Source organism: Canis lupus, chromosome 19 (genome assembly GCF_011100685.1).
Source record: "Canis lupus familiaris isolate Mischka breed German Shepherd chromosome 19, alternate assembly UU_Cfam_GSD_1.0, whole genome shotgun sequence".
In the NCBI taxonomy this organism is placed as follows: domain Eukaryota; kingdom Metazoa; phylum Chordata; class Mammalia; order Carnivora; family Canidae; genus Canis; species Canis lupus.
In genome coordinates this window covers 47670318-47686703 of record NC_049240.1, presented here as the reverse complement: position 1 = coordinate 47686703, position 16386 = coordinate 47670318, and the positions used below count along the sequence as shown (strand labels likewise).

General features: G+C 37.8%; 1 protein-coding gene and 1 long non-coding RNA gene across 15 annotated transcripts in view; one reads left to right on the top strand and one right to left on the bottom strand.

Moving 5' to 3' along the window:
• GTDC1 (glycosyltransferase like domain containing 1) overlaps positions 1–16386 on the top strand; it is a 392925-nt gene that overhangs the window by 323067 nt on the left and 53472 nt on the right. The gene's annotated exons all lie outside the window — the stretch shown is intronic.
• Positions 7807–12220, bottom strand: LOC111091186. The gene is made up of 3 exons (XR_005374280.1): positions 12108–12220; positions 11796–11917; positions 7807–8109 (listed from the first exon to the last, which is right to left on the bottom strand). It is a non-coding gene; the product is annotated as an uncharacterized LOC111091186 (long non-coding RNA).

Sequence of the window (16386 nt, the reverse complement as noted above, 5' to 3'; positions counted from 1 at the left end):
GTAAGAGTTGGAGACCGGTAACGGAGAATATAATTCTGATGGTGGACTTAGTAAATTATTGTCCCTATAGCTGTAGGAAAAGACTGCTTTAGTGTGGTAGTACCACTAACGTGGTACCAAGGTAGAATTATCTTTATATCCATATAGAAATAGTTGCATGTTTAGATTAAATTGGAATTACAGATAATCATTTGCAGTGATTTGCTCATCTAACAACAGCAGCTAGACACCTCTAGAAAATCAAATCCTGTTCAGGAAGTTTCAAACTATAAAAACAGGATTCCTTATCTATGTCTATATATATACACACATGTATATGTGCTGTTATCATATGACTGTTTCATATAGACACCCTGTTAAAGCAATATTACCATTAAAACAAAACGATTTCCATTATTTCCTAATTTGTCCAGTTTCAACTGGGTGCCTTTATTTCACTTGACATAAAATGTATCAGTACATTCGCAGCAGTGCCCCTGCTCCCAGATGCCTCTGTATCGTGCTAAAGCAAAACACTTTCCAGCGGAATCTCCTCTAAACAGGAAAATCAACTGCGGCGTGTAATCGTACCAAATACAAACTCATAAACTCAACCCTGGTTCCTATAAATTAGGATTTAAAGAGGTAAAATGTCCTGATAATCTTCTGGTATTAGGCATGAACATTTTAATCTAGTTTTTATTCCTCCCAGTTAGTTTAATCTGCATGTGGCCTGATTAGAGTTCACTTCCCCCCACAGATTATGGTCTCTTTATTGCAGAGATGCTGGGCTGATCATTAGGTCCGATTTTCTGAGAGCAACTGTTTACAGGTGAAGTAATAAGCACACCACACCGGCCAGGCAAAGCGCCTTTGCCGGGGATTTGACTTCCAGCACATTAAAACTCCAGAAGCTCTCCCAGTTGATCTGCAGCATCTGGTACCTAAAGGGATTTTCATCTTGGACTCTAAATGTATGAACACAAAATTTGGGGATTGAAAGTTGCTGTGGAATGTGTCTTTGGGTTTGTCCGTTCAACTTCACACTTCCGGCATACCCTTTGTACGAGAGTAACTTTTCTTTTAAAACCGTGTTTTACTTAGAAGGGGACGCTGTTCAACATTCTTGTGTGTTATTTTAAAATGCATCGGGTCTGGATGAGATTAACCTGTTTCAAGGTAAAATAGGTGTCATCATTCTCTCGGTCCTGGAAAGCTTTTCCTTTTATTCTGCTAACCTTTGGTTGCCTCTGAAGTAATACCTATTGCAAGAAAATCAGTTCTAGAAAGTTTGGTTCTGGGTTAGCATGGAAATGCAGAATTAAATTTGTAGGCTCCTACTACAAAGCAGCATACTGATATGGGGGGAAGAGTGAGAACCACATTATTATCCAATCCTTTGCACAAAATAAGACAGAGCTATGTTAATAAAATTAACAATATTAAATTGAATAATTCCCTCTCTTCCTTTGTATATTTTTGCTTTAATTTAATTTAATTGCCTAAAGTTAGTTGCTTAAAGAGATGCAGCATTATGTTTGTGCACATTCTTATTGTTAAAGCTAAATTATTTTTAATTTGGAGGAGAGGGAAAAAAAGCCGCATCAGCAAGAGTAAATGCCAAAATATAAAAGTAACACATTCATCCTTACGGGTAATATAGTAGAACATTGGAAACTTGGAGGTTGCCAGACACATAGCTAACATTAGGGCTAATTTTGAAAATCTAGCGTGCAGTCAATTTTACTGATGCCTGGGGACATACAAGGTAGAAGCTGACAAGAGAACTAATTTTGTTTGGGTTATTTACTGCTATGCATCATCCGCGGGTTCCCGCCTGACACACAGCTATATGAAGGGGGATATTATCACACACTCAAAATTTATGTTGACATTCGATATTTGTTCAATATGTCAGCAGTATTACTTTCATAATCAAAAGAGTAAGAAAAAGAGAAAAGAAAAGCACTTTATGCTCATATAGATATATCTTTTTAATAACAGTCTATAAGGTTAATATAGTTTACCTTTGAGAGTATACAATGAAAACAAGCAGGGTTAGGAGGGGAAATGACAGAAAGCATCAACCCGAGCTGTTTGTTTGCCATTACCTAAGCGAGCCATGTCAGCTCTCTGGCCCGCGTCTGATAGCTATTTGTTGTACAGAGAGCACAGCATAAAAAAAAATATCAAACTCTTAATACTATTGTGTGCCCATAACCATCTGTCACTGCTAGCCTGGAGATGAGAGGAAGATTACGAGGAATAAACACTGAGCCGCCGAGCATTGGTAAAGCCTTCGGGCAAAAAACTCTTGTGAGGACATCAAAGACATTCTAATTCCGAGGCAGTCAAGGATTACAGTGTGTAACCTGTGCTGACAACAGATAAATGACTGGCAATATTGTGCCAGAGCTGTTGGGTCCTGCATGGAGTACTGATGATGATGATGATGATGTTATCTTGTAGAATGGACTCTGCTGGGATAATTTTATGATAAAACACTTTTTTCAAATGCCACTGGGTCTAGGCAGACATTTACTAGCTACAGGGGTAGCAATCAGTTTCTTCAAAATTTACTGTTCTAAGCCCATTAGAGTTCCAACACAGCAAGGCTCTTCAATGAAAATCTAAAACGCCTATATTTTCTTTAGGAGAATATATGCAAATGTCGTGAGCTGAACTCCTACCCTTTAGTGGTAGATGCTTTATCATCTGATTTATGTAAATTTGCTCATAAAAATACAGTTTATTTTTAATTGGTGAATATGAATTAGAAAATTAAGATTCTGGCTCAGCATTCGTCAGACATGCCCGGTCACAAGCACACATTTATTTATACCTCTGATCGCCTGGGTAGAAATCCTAGAACGGACCGGTCGATACGAGCTGTATCCTCAAGGAGACCATTGGTCAGTACTAGAAATGACCAGGGTTGGATTTGCCGGCTCAACCCTCTTAGTTTGGGGCCTCCCCCACCTCTATCTACACCTCCCTCCTTCTTGTCCTTATCGGGAGCTAATTAAACTACCTGCTCGAGGCGGGGTTTTCTTTAGAGTAGCCTGCGGGAAGCTCTGCGGCCTGGCCTGTCGCTTTTTTGCCTTGGCCACTTAACAGAGAGAAGGGACTTAAGGAGAGGGAACACAGGGATGATTGTTCCCCCTGTAAACAAAAGGGAGAAACGGCCACCAGAGAGGGCAACAGGATTCTCGGAGCCTGTCATTACCTTGCCCAACAAAACAAAAATAAAGGCCTCCTCCTTATCATAAAAAATATGCCCATGAAATCATGCCGTTGCAGTCGCCAACTCTAAAAATGAAGTGATGCTGACCTCATTGTGTTAGTTCCACGCCGGGATCATGAATGGTCTAAAATATAGTGTTAGCCTCTAACATATCTCGTACTAAGTCAACCAAATGTAGAGCCTCCTTGCTAGGATATGTATCAAAATCAAAAGTGACATTTTCTAGAAGATACATTCTGGCTTTAAATCTGTGTTAAAATGTCTGTGCATGAGAACAGGCCCTTCACTGCAATGCTTGCCCCCTCTCTTCATTCTTTCTGAATCTGAGCTTGTCAAGGATTATAGTGTGCAACCTCTGCTGACAGTAGATAAATAACTGACAGTATTTTAGCAGAGTTGCTGGGTTCTCTGCAGAGTAATTTGTTTTCTCCCTTCTACCCAGTCTTTAGTGTTTTGTTATAAACATCTGTAGCAAGGCATGGTTAATAGCAACGACTTAGAGAGAAAGACCTGTAAAAAATACACTGCAATTGGCAACGCCTTTTCTTAAACCCATTTTCTTTGTAACTATTACAACGTTTAAATATTCTCTTGATTTTAATGGGCACCGAAGGCGTACTGCTGGAGGGACAGAGAAAATAAGTTTACAAGACGTTGAAAGATAGCACTCTTAAGGCTGCGGTTCTCAAACTCTTTGATCTAAAGACCCCTTCGCGCTCTTAAAAATGACTGGGACACCGTAGATCTCTCTCTCTCTCTCTCTCTCTCTCTTTTTTTTTTTTTTTTTTAGAGTTACACCTATCAATATTTAGCGTATTAAAAATTAAAGCTAAGGGAAAACTTTTAAAAATCTACATTAAGTCATTGAAAAGTAATAGTAAAGAACCACATACGTGTTAATATTAATGTATTCTTATGAAAATAACATTTTAGAAGGCAAAATAATTAGCGAGAAGAGTGACATTATTTTATATTTCTGTAAATCTATAATCTCTGAGTAGAAGAGAGTTCGATTTTTATATCTGCTTAAGTATTCAATCTGTTGCAATATGTTGTTTTTGGTGGAGGTTTCGGAAGAAAATTCTGCCTCACAGAGAGAATTGGAAAAGGATAGAGTGTTTTAATGACCTACTCAGATTATTGCAGGTATCCTTTGCTGCTACTCGGCAAGTAGGAGTTTCTCAGAGATCTCCGAGATTAGACCACTCAGTGGCTCTTCATACTCTCTTACTTGGTGTCTAAATGGATTTTGTAACATCGCGCATTGGTCACTTGCAAAATACGTGATTGATGAATTGTGCAGATCTTCCAAGTATTGACAAAATTCATTATTTCAGAGAATCAGGTTGTTAATATCACCGCTGAGATCAGCGGACTTTTTGATTATTGGGAAGTCGTCAAGCTCACGGTGTAGATACACTTTTTCCAGAATTCCAATTTTCAATTAAAATCTTGAATTTATCATTGCAACAAATATTATCAGTCGTTTTCTTGAGGAGACGTGTTCACGTGGCTCGTGTTTGAGAAAATGTCTGCCAAATACCCAAGGCTGATTAACCATGGTTGGCCTATCAGTTCTTAGAAGCAAAATTAGTGTTTTGTGAAAAAAGCAACTAGTCAGCTCGTAACTCAAACAATCATACAAATACTGTTTCTCAAGACAACCGGTGTGTCCTGGGACACAAAGATGCAGTGTGTGTATTTCCAGTTTATCATATCAAATATTAAAAGAAGTCTCTTGAAGGGAGGAAATTTAATAAAATTAGTAACTTTAATGCTTCTTCAAGGGCATTCTGAAGTGAAACGATCTTTTTTTTTTTTTTTCTTTTACTGCAAGTGCAGGTGGTCAAGAATGCAACGACTACTAGTTCAGTTTGGTGCCACTGCCTTGAATCACCCTGAGGTCCCAGAACCCTTTTCCATCAGTGTTTCTTCACTATTGAGGCATGTGTCAACACAGTGAAGAAGACAAATTACGTCTTAGTATTATTGTAAAAATAGTTTGACTTTGCAGACCCCATGAAAGGGCTTGAATGTCCCCAGGAATCACTGCAGCGCTCTTGAGAACCACTGTCAAACAGAACTGATAATGACATATGTACAAATATGTCTGCCGCCAGTCATTGGATTGCCTAATTTTTAGTTTTCACAGACTCCTTTTTTCTTGCCCTGAATGTTAATATATTAACATGTAGGTTTATATGGCATGTGGATATTGGGGTTTCACAGTTGGTGGCAAACAAGTGTTCATCATATATAAGAGCACTTTTTCTCAGACCAAAGAAGATTTGTGTCAAAATGGGCTCAGTAGTCAGGAAGCAGTAGGAGAGATCTACTACACAAATTCTGTTCTAATCTGAAAACCCCTCTGCGTGCCTCATAAGCGGGTGTGTTCTGGTTAAGAAAGATCAGGTGCAAGTGGCCTGTGAGGCACGTTGAGGAGTTTGAAATTGTTAAGAGTAGCTATGGTGATAAGTTCCACCATGACCCCATTACATGGACTATGGGAAAATTGTCAGAGCTTTTCACTTAAAGTGGAGTGACTTTTTATGAGCTATATGTTACTTGCAATATTTTCCGTAAAGTAATGATAAAACAATTTATGCAATGTTGATTGTGGTTAAGAGTGTAAATTTGGAAAGGAAAAGGCTCAGTCATTGAGAAATAAAAACAGATTTGAAGCATACTTAGGTAAATCATATACTGTAATATTGAAAGAATTTGACATATTTTTAGAAACTTTGGCAACTTCTAACTGAAAACAAATGATTGATATAAAATGGAAAATTGTACTTTATTACTTAAGAGTAAAATAAATTACTTTTTTTTTCCATTCTTTGACTCTCTGAGGTTTAAAAATACAACTTTGAAAACAAAATTGATGACTGCCTTCTGAAAAGTGTATGTTAAGTAGATTGGATGTTATACTTTTTGATTTTCTTGTTGTCCAAGTAACTTGGGGAAAGTTTAGCAAATAGATTGTCTTAAATCTTTCAGGTCTCATTGGTGATTACTTAAGAATAGGATACATGTGGAGGACAGTCTTCAGGTGCCACAGCAGGATAAGAACTGAGAAGCAAAGTGTTAGATTTGGGACACCAATGTTCTCTTTCTATTTCAGTGTTATGCATAAATCTGTTTCTTTGGGAGAAATGATCCTCACAGAATTATAGTTCTGGAAAAGATGATCATGTGGTCTGGCCACCTGCCTTTCAGCATACTCCACCAAAGTGAGACCTACGAGAGTCCATCTTACTTGTCCTCATCTCCAGAAAAGATGATGCCCCTACATGGCTTCCAGGTAGCACTATTCATTTTCACAGTTAAATATCTTTGATATAAGGAATTGGTTATAGATATATTCTCAATACAGTGCTAAGCTCTCTTCAGTTATATTTCTTAGCCTATGGGTATTTTTGTTTGTGTGTTTGATGATATTGGTTCGTTGGTTGGTTGGTTCGTTGGTTTTTGTCCTTAAAACATCTCAAGTGAACTCTATCACTTAAAAAACAAACAAACAAACAAACAAACAAACAAAAAAAACTCTCCAGAGAAGAGTCTTTGAAAAGTTGTAATCAAATACCTGGCTTAGATTACAATGTGTTACATCACTTGCTTAATTTGTCTTCTAATGTAGTACTATCAGATGAACCTCTGGGAATCTGGTACAAGATTTCTAATTAGTAGGAAAACAAATGCTGGGAAATTCAAATTTATGGCCAAAAAACATAACCTTAACAAAATTCCATTTATATTTTCTAAAATTCCACTCCTAGATACCTTGCTACTTTCCAAACTATTGAACATATGAAAAATATAACAAACTGAGCTCTGGTTTCTCCTTGCTTCTTGGGCTGTTTCTAACTTTCCCACATACCACATCAGCATGAAGAACATTCACCGAATGGTCCTTACTGTCTTAGTGTTATTATCTCTGGAATATCATTAACTAAAGCTCTCGTTATCCTTTTCTTCCAAACAGGGTTAAAAAGATCTCTAAACTTGGCTCCTTAAACATACTAATTGGTGCAAAAGATGCTATTTGATTATGGTATGCTTATGACAGTCATCTTCAACCACTCAAGACCTATGTCTGCTTTTGCTTCATTCTATCACAAATGTTTTGATAAAATCCTTGTACCCTATACCCCACTGATTTATTTAATACTGCAGGTCAGGAGTGAGTGGGTTGGGAAGTAGATAGCTAGGTCATATGGATAGATGACTGAGCAGATGAACGATGGATGGCTAAGTAGGTAGATAGATTACCTGTTTACTACATATATGTATGTCATATATGTGATGTGGGGGGGGGGTAAATATATTTCTCCTTCCAAGTCACCAAACCTTTCTTTTTATGGTCCCTGTTGACCTGATCCCTATTTAGCACACTTTTTCCTCTTTTTTTTCAGGATTTAATATCACTCCTATTGTTCTTAATGTATGGTGTTTTCTCTTTTCATGACCGTAATTACCATTATACCTTTTGAAAGATGCCCTGAAATCCTCTGCCTTCCACAAACAGGTGCCCTGATTTCAATTCCAGTGATGTGTGAATTCCCCGCCTGTGAATTTTCATGCACCGAGGTCACAGTGCAGTCCACTGCACCACATAAGCGTGTAACAAAACTGCACTTTCCACACTGCCTCATCTCATGTTTTAAGTGGTGTCGTTTGGGTTAGCCTAAAGTACTCCAGGATAGAGACAGAGACTTTTTTTGGAGGGGGGTGGCGGGGAGATTTTTTTCAATAGCATCTGGCTGGAATACCGTAGGATATGTAGAATATTTAGTTGATGCTACGTAATGTTGATGACGATGAATCCTAGGGTGACTCTGGTGATTGCCTCTTATTCAGTAAGTCCAGTTGAGGACGAGTTTCTCCTCCTGAGAAGAAAGAAATGAAAATATAAAAGGCTTCAGTTAACCAAATGGCAAGTGGAGATGGTCACAGGATCAGCATTGCTTTTACAAAACATATGTTTTGTTTGTTTTAGATTTGGGTTTTTTTTTGGGGGGGGGGAGGGCTAGTGAAATGCCTTTATAGGAGTTATAAAGACAAATCCCTCAGGACTTTTTAAAACGGAATCATTCATTTTAACAGAAGGGTAATAGAAAAAGTATCATTATGTTGTTTGGGAAGAAGGGCTCAAACTGGTTAAAACCAAAATAATTTCTTAGTTATCACTGAAAAATAAATCCAGAAGGGAAGATCCTCCTAGGTTATTTTTTTCACCTACCCATCCGCCATCATCCAGATGTGTGAACCATTTTAAAACAATTCATTGAAATTACTTTCTAAACTGTTAACGATACCAAGTGAATGAGAGTCTATGGCTTTTTTGAGTTATCCAGACTAAGGTTCAGTGTCCAGATTTTTCTTTCTTTCTTTTTTCTTTTCTTTTTTTTTTTTTTTCAATCACACCAAAGAATTCTAAGTTAGAATAGCAATAACTATTATAAAATATGTAAGGGTTTTTTTTCCCCTTGTATCATCTTATTGGCTATGCAACTAATTAGCTATTTCAGCACTATTCAGGCTAACATCATTTGTTGGTTAAACAAAAGAAGGGGAAATTTCAGAAACACAAAGAACCGAAATGTTTGAGATTTGTTCTTACTCAGATGTATACCTCATAGTGCCTATCTCCTGTTGAAGGAAATAATTTATCGTGATCTTAGTCAAAAGCATTTCTCTCTTTGCTGTCCTTTTTTATTAATTTAGATATGTTTCTAGGATGAGAAATGATGTTACTTCTAATTATGGTTACATGTAGTTAATTTCCTTCTTTTTCCTAAGCTTGGTGTGAAAGGCAGTTTCCTCCAAAAGAGGGGTGGGAGGGGGATGGGGGGGAGCTGGTTACCGGGAGGGGAGAATACTGATAGAGCTGATCTTCCTGTTGCCTTAGCAACAGATTTATTTATTAGGGGTTGAAATGACATGAGTTAATATACCGCATACCTGCTGATCGGCAAACTCCCCTATTTCAGCTGCAGTTGACAATTAAGTCCTGGACAGCTACAGCCAGGGGTTAATGTTCCTCATTAGGAGAACTAGGTCATTACTGGGAAATCAAGGCACTTAAGGCAGCATGGGTAAAATACAAAATTCAGCATCCAGACGAGTGAGGCTTTTTTATGTTAATTAACCTTATTTTCCTAGGTTTAAAAAAATCTTATATGCACATGACAGTGGATCAATTAATTGAAAAAAAGAGCTAGTTTACTTTACTCTGAGTTGTCTTCATTTCCTTTGCAAGGATTTCATTATTTTATGGAAAATTCTTATGTCTATATGATGAGTAAAAAGGGTATTAAAATTAAGAAGGGAATCATCATGGAAATCAGCTTTACCACAAGGGAATGAGCAAATAAAAGCCTTGGAAATGAAAATAAATAAGCTTTGCTAATACCTCACCTAAGGAGCAGAATATAAGCCCATCAGAGCTGGGAGATATTTAGAGGTACTTCTTTGCTTCTTTATTAAGCAGTTACATAGTTATTTGACCTTCAGAAACTGAAACTTTGGAAAAGTGATTCCAAGTGGTTTGTAAACATTCTATTTGCAGAAAGCGTGTAGCAGTTTAACAAACAATAACTTTCCAGTTCATAATTGGCTTTTTTTTAATACCAATAAAATTAGATACATTAGTTGAAAGTTTTTATTAAAATGTCTGAGTGGGTGTTTTTTTCCACTTGATAAGTTCATAAATAATGTATCAAGCCCCTTCTGAAAGCTTTGTTTTCTTATTTCTTTAAAGAGCCGTTATGTTGAAAGGGGGGTATTTACAGAGTCGAAACAGATTTATTGCCCAGAATCCTCTTTTATCTTCATTTCGGTACTGTGCCTCCACTGAAGCCACTTCTGACCAGTTCTTTCACTTATGGTAACTTTCTCTATGCGACATAGACCAAAGCGAAAAGGTGCTCTTTCCAGCTATATCCCCTGAACCACTTCGTCCGCTCACCAGAAAAATCTGAATCACTGTGATTCTTCTCCATCTACCCAAACACTATAAATGGTTGGTTGATTGACTTCCAGTCACCCTATTTCCAGAGACTTAGTTTAGAATTCCTGTTGTCCTTTTCCCCCTCATGGAAAAAATGCACAACTCTCCTTTAATTGATTAGCTCTCGGTGATTCAGTATATATTTTCACCTCCTCCCCACGATTGTTCTCCTGTTATCTAAGTGAGACGAGACTCTTAGATGACTTCTTTAGAAAATACCATTGTAGGGGCGCCTGGGTGGCTCAGTCGGTTAAGTGTCTGCCTTCAGCTTAGGTCATGATCCAGGATCCTGGGATCAAGTCCCACGTCAGGCTCCGGGCTTGGCGAGGAGTCTGCTTCTCCCTCTTCCTCTGCCCCTACCCCCATTCATGCTCTCTTTCCCTCTCTCTCTCATATAAATAAATAAAATCTTTAATAAAAGAAAAGAACAGAAAATACCATTCTGGTGAACCTCGGTATCATGTATATTGCCACTTATCATCTGACTTAACATAACATGAATGCATTAGGTGGCACCTGTCGGGGCTGCTTCCTTCAAAAAAGCATTTCCACTCTGAAATTAGATGTGATTCTTACACAACAGCCTCTTTTCACCTACCCTGACCAGTCCTTGGTTTCTAACGAGTTCTCTCAAAGAAAAAAATTGTTTCCCCTTTTCAGAATCAGCACCCAAGAGCTAGAGTTATAGAATAAGGGGATATGGAAGGGACTCTTAGGTATTCCCCAGATTTCTTTCTTTTTCTTGGGAACACAGTTGGATTGCATGTTCCAGGCTCCATTGCAACTTGGCGTGGCTTTATGAGTGGGTCTTAGCCATTAAGTGTAAGTAGATGTGATGTGGGATACTTGAGGGCCCCACTTCCAGGTGGGGCATAAAAATATGCCACCCACAGTACCCAATGAACTCTCCCTTTGGAAGGGGCAGACATAGGAGGTGTCTTGTTGAAGATGGCAGTGCTCCACTGGCTTGGGGCCTTGAATGACCTCTAGAAGAAGGCTGCCCTTTTGATCTGTCAACCTGACTTTATTTATTTTTTTTAAGATTTTATTTATTCATGAAAGACACACAGAGAGAGAGAGAGAGAGAGGCAGAGATACAGGCAGAGGGAGAAGCAGGTTCCCTGCAGGGAACCTGATGTGGGACTCAATCCCTCGTCCCCAGGATCACGACCCAAGCCAAAGGCAGGAGCTCATCTGAGCCACCCAGGGGCCCCAACCTGACTTTATAACGAACCATTATGCTTGTTTGTTTTTTTTTTAAATCCCCTTCACCTATCATACCTTTTTAAGTCATTTTTAATGTAGCCCACATCCCTACCTTAATGAGTGCAGACAGCTAGTACAGTAATCCAGCAAATATGGCAGTGGTTTGACTTGAGAAGTAACAATGGAGGATGTAAGGAGCGGCCAGGATCTATTTTAAAGATTTTGGCCTAGGTAGATATATACAGGTGCTATTTACTGAGATGTGGATATATGTAGGTACTATTTGCTGAGATGAGAACGCTTGGGGAAGAGAAGGTTTTAAAAAGTTTGCCTTTGAATATATTAAGCTAGAGATACCTCTTAGAATGCTAGTGGAGATTTCCAGCTGGAAGCTAGATGAACAAGTCTTTTTATTCAGATGAACAGTCAGGCCAGAAAACAGAGATTTGGGAGTTCGTCAGCATGGAAATGTTCAATTCCTATAAAATATTTAAAAATTTTGGATTTTAAGTACACTTTTAAAGTTTCTTCATTTTCAACATTAAATCTACACTAATTCTGTGGGCAGCAGTTGCAGCTTGGTTATAGGGTAGTGTAGTAGAGTCTGGTCTCTCTACAAGTCCTGGGCCTCAGTTAACCAGCCTTGTGTGTGCCTTTTAAGCCACTTACCTAGTCTCCAGCTTCAAGTTTCTTCTTTATAATATGGGAATAATATTAACACATTATACAGTTGTTCTGAGGGTTAGAGGAGATGATATATGTAAATAAGTCACCACAGTTCCTGGCATAGAGTAAGCATGTAATAAGCATAAGCTATTATTATTAGTATGTAATACAGAGTGCTTCATTACCTCACAAAGCACTGTCACTTTTGACCACTGTCTCTTATTGGTTAAAATCAATTTTTTTTTTCTTAACTCTCCTAGAAAAAGAAAAGAAAAGAAACAGCTAAATAAAGTCGTCTTTTTTTGTCTTCATTTTCAGCCTACCCAAAACAAGTACATACTGTACAGAAAAATGGAATTAAGCTACAGAGCACACACTTGTAAGGAGCAGCATCTGCCTTGTAAATGAAGTCTATAAAAGGCTACCAAATGTCCCTTCACATTTTTATGATTGTTAGGGTATTACTAAACCTGGATGGAAAAATGTTTTTTGAGGCTCTTACATCAAGCACCCACACTGTCAATATCACAAATTATTTCCGTTTTTTACAAGATGGCTGCCCTGCGGCTTCCTTAGGAAAGGCAATGCTATTTTAGCAGGAGTGATATAGTTTTAAAGATGTGATTTGGTAAGAAGCACTCTCTACCTTTGTAATTGTCACATTTTTAAGCACATGCCTTTTAAAAACAAAAACAAACAGCTTTAATGGGATATAATTTATATATCACAAAAATTCACCCATTTTAAATATGCAATTTAATAGTTTTTAGTAAATTTGCAGACCTGCGCAGCCATCACCACAATCCAGTCTTAGAACATTTCCATCACTACAGAAGGAATTCTTCTGCCCCTTTTCAGTCATTCCTTGTTGACCCTGACCCCCCCGTGAAACCACTAATAATCTGCTTGCTCTCTCTGTAAATTTGCCTCTTCTGGACATTTCCTATAAATGGAATCATACAGTAGGTGGTCTTTTGCTTCTGATTTCTGTCATGTAGAACAGTGTCCTTGAGGCTCATCCGTGTTGTAGCGTGTATCAGGAGTCTCTTCTTCCTAATGCTGAATAGTATGGCTATGACACATTTTATTTATTCATTCATCGTTTGGTAGACATTTGAATTGTTCCTACTTTTTTGATGATTGTGGATAATATTCCTCTGGACGGACTCTTTCATAGAAATCTTTGTGTCGACATACGTTTTCATTTATCTTGGGTAGATACCTAGAAGTAGAATTGCTAAGTTGTTTGGTAAATTTATGTTTATTTTTTTTTTTAAGAAACAAGCAGATTGCTTTTAAGAACACTGAGTAATAACTCTTCCTTCTGAGGTTCATTCATTCATTTCAAAATATTTTTGAGTTTCTTCTAAAGCTAGACACCGTACTAAGTACTAGATATAGGCAACTCTTTTTTTTTAAGAATTTATTTATTTATTTATTTATTTATTTATTTATTTGAGACAGAGAAAGAGAGAGAGAGAGAACATGAGCAGGGGGAAGGGCAGAGGGAAAGAGAAGCAGCCTTCCTGCTGAGCAAAGGAGCCCAATGTGGGGGCTCAATCCCAGGACCCTGAGATCATGACCTGAGCTGAGGGCAGATGCTTAACCAACTGAACCACCCAGGTGCCCCTAGGCAACTCTTCATTATCCACTGTAACTGGAAGGAAATGTAGTCTGGATATTTCAGATCCCCTCCTTATTCCTAAACCTAATGTTGGGCATTCTTTCAAGCATCTTCACAAAAATTCTATGATCTCACTAGACCTATTACTCTAAACATGTACCTAGCATGTATATGATAGGTAGTTACCAGGAATTCAAAGAAGAAAGACATAATACTCTGCTCTTTAGGGGCCACAGTCCAGGAAGGGAGACAAGTTTATAATGCTTGCATATATTCTCAGCGTCTTTGCGTTTTTCAAAAATATAATATATAATTCAGACTCCTTCTTTCCCCCGCCTAAACTCCTATTTATCAATAGCGCACTAATTCCCTTCACTCTGGGCTGCAAATGATTATCTTCTTTGAATTTCTCATCGCTTTACTCTGTTAGCTTCATATGGCTACTATAACAACATATTGCATACTTGACAGCTTAGAACAATAGAAATTTATGCTCTCACAGTTCTGGAAGCCTGAAGCCCAAAGTCAGTATCACCTGGCTAAAATCAAGATTATCAGTAGGCCTCACTGCCTCCAGAAGATCTAGAGAAGAAACCATTCCTTACCTTCTCCAACTCCTGCCAGCTGCCAGCCTTGTTCAGGTTATGGCTACCTCACTCCATCCTCTTCCTCTGGGGTCCTCCTCTTCTGTCTGTATCAAATCCACCTTGCCTCCTTCTTGTAAAGATGGATACATGTGATGCATTTAGGACCCAGCCAGATATTCCAGGATAATCTCCCAATCTCAAGATCGTTAACCACATCAACCACATCTGTACAGTCCTTTTTTTGCCATATAAGGTAACATTAATAGTTTCTAAGGATTAGGATGTGGAGATCTCTGGGGCGGAGGGTTGGGAGGGATAGGTATTCAAACTAATATAAACTGCAAAAAAAAAATAAATAAATGAAAATTAAAAATAAAAAAATAAACTGCATATGCAGTCAATATGAAGTCTTTCATTCATCCATTCAGCCACTCATTTAATATTTCTTGATCATAATATTACAGAATTAAGACTTGAGGATACAGTAGTAGGGAAAAGTCCACACAAGCAGTCCTTGCCTGCCTGGAACTCATAGCAGACCTTAATCAAGTAAAATTTGCCTCAGAGAAGTGTTACAAAGGAGAGATGGAAAGACAGAATGACGTGTAGCTTTTTTGTAGACATACTGCACATCCATTATAAATGCTTTAAGCAATGCTGAAAAGAACAAATTAGAAGTCTACCATAAATAAGTATAATTCTCCTTTCTGATATTTCTTTCCTTCCACCTTTCTATCTCATAGTTTAGAACTTATGTACTATTTTGCTTTCTTTAAAGTGAGTACCCTAGTGGTTTTAATATTCCTCAAAAATTGCCTTGTTGGTGGCAAGTTCATCTCAAAATATCTTTCATTTCTTTATTATTCTTTGAGGACATTTTTTTTTCTGAGTATACAATTCTGGGTTTAGATTACATTCTCTCAGCTTTATTTTGCTACTGAGACATTACATTATCAGGCTCTTCTCTCTAGCTACTTTAAAGACCTTTACTTTGTCTTCTGTATACTTTACTTTCACATGATATTTGTAGGAATGGATTTCTCTTTGTAATCTTATTTGGGCTTGGTGAGATTTCTTAAATCTTGGAATCAGTGCCTTTCATCACTCTTGCAAAATATTCACTCTTATATCTACAAATTATTGCCTCTGCCTCATTCTCTCCGTTTAGGGTCCCAGGTATTGATCTTTCTCACCATCTCCTGTTTCTTAACCTACCTTCCATATTTTACATATCTTTTTAATTGGGTTTATCTTCAAACTTACTATTTCTCTCTTAATTCCAATCATTTTTTAAATCTCTCTCGAACTTCTTTTTGTTATTTTTTCAAAACGAGCTGGTCAGTTTTAATCATCCCTTGCTTTCCATATAGTCTCTTGTTTCCTTAAACACTTCAAACACACTGTTATAACCTACGTTTGATCTTTCCAATAGCTGAAACCTTTGTGGCTCTGCTGTCTTTCCTCCCTTTGTGCTTGGTGTCTTGTTTCCTGGGTGCATTTTATTTTTCACCATAAATCCATATTCTTTGGAACTTAACAAGGGGAATTCTTGGAGAAATGCCTGAATTGTATCTGGATTTCTCCAGAGGAAATGTGCGTTTTCCTGTGTCAGATATTTAAGGGAGCTACCAGCCCAGCACTAGTTGAAACTAAATTCTCAGTTAAGATTGTTTGTTGTCTCGTTGGTTGGTTGGTTGGTTAGACCACTGAGGTAGCTTCAGAGTTGTTTGAGGGCCAATGCAAGATGAAGATGTTGCAGGGGAATTTTATTAATCTGTCACAATAACATACATTTTTACATCTCTCCAGTGGCTTCTTTTCATTCCATCGCACTGGGTCCCCTTGCCCCTGGTTCTAATCCTTGTAAATGTAAACCTAGACTACTGTAATCACCTCCTCATTTTCTCTTCTCTGACCTTAGCACAGTCTAGTTCATCTCTTGGGTTAATACACAGTACCGTCTCCATGTTATTTTGCTCAGAGTCCTGTGGCTTTCACTCTCTTCATCAGTCATCTCAATCTGTCTGTCCATTAAAATGAGGTTTTTGTTTCTTTTTTTTTTTTTAAATTA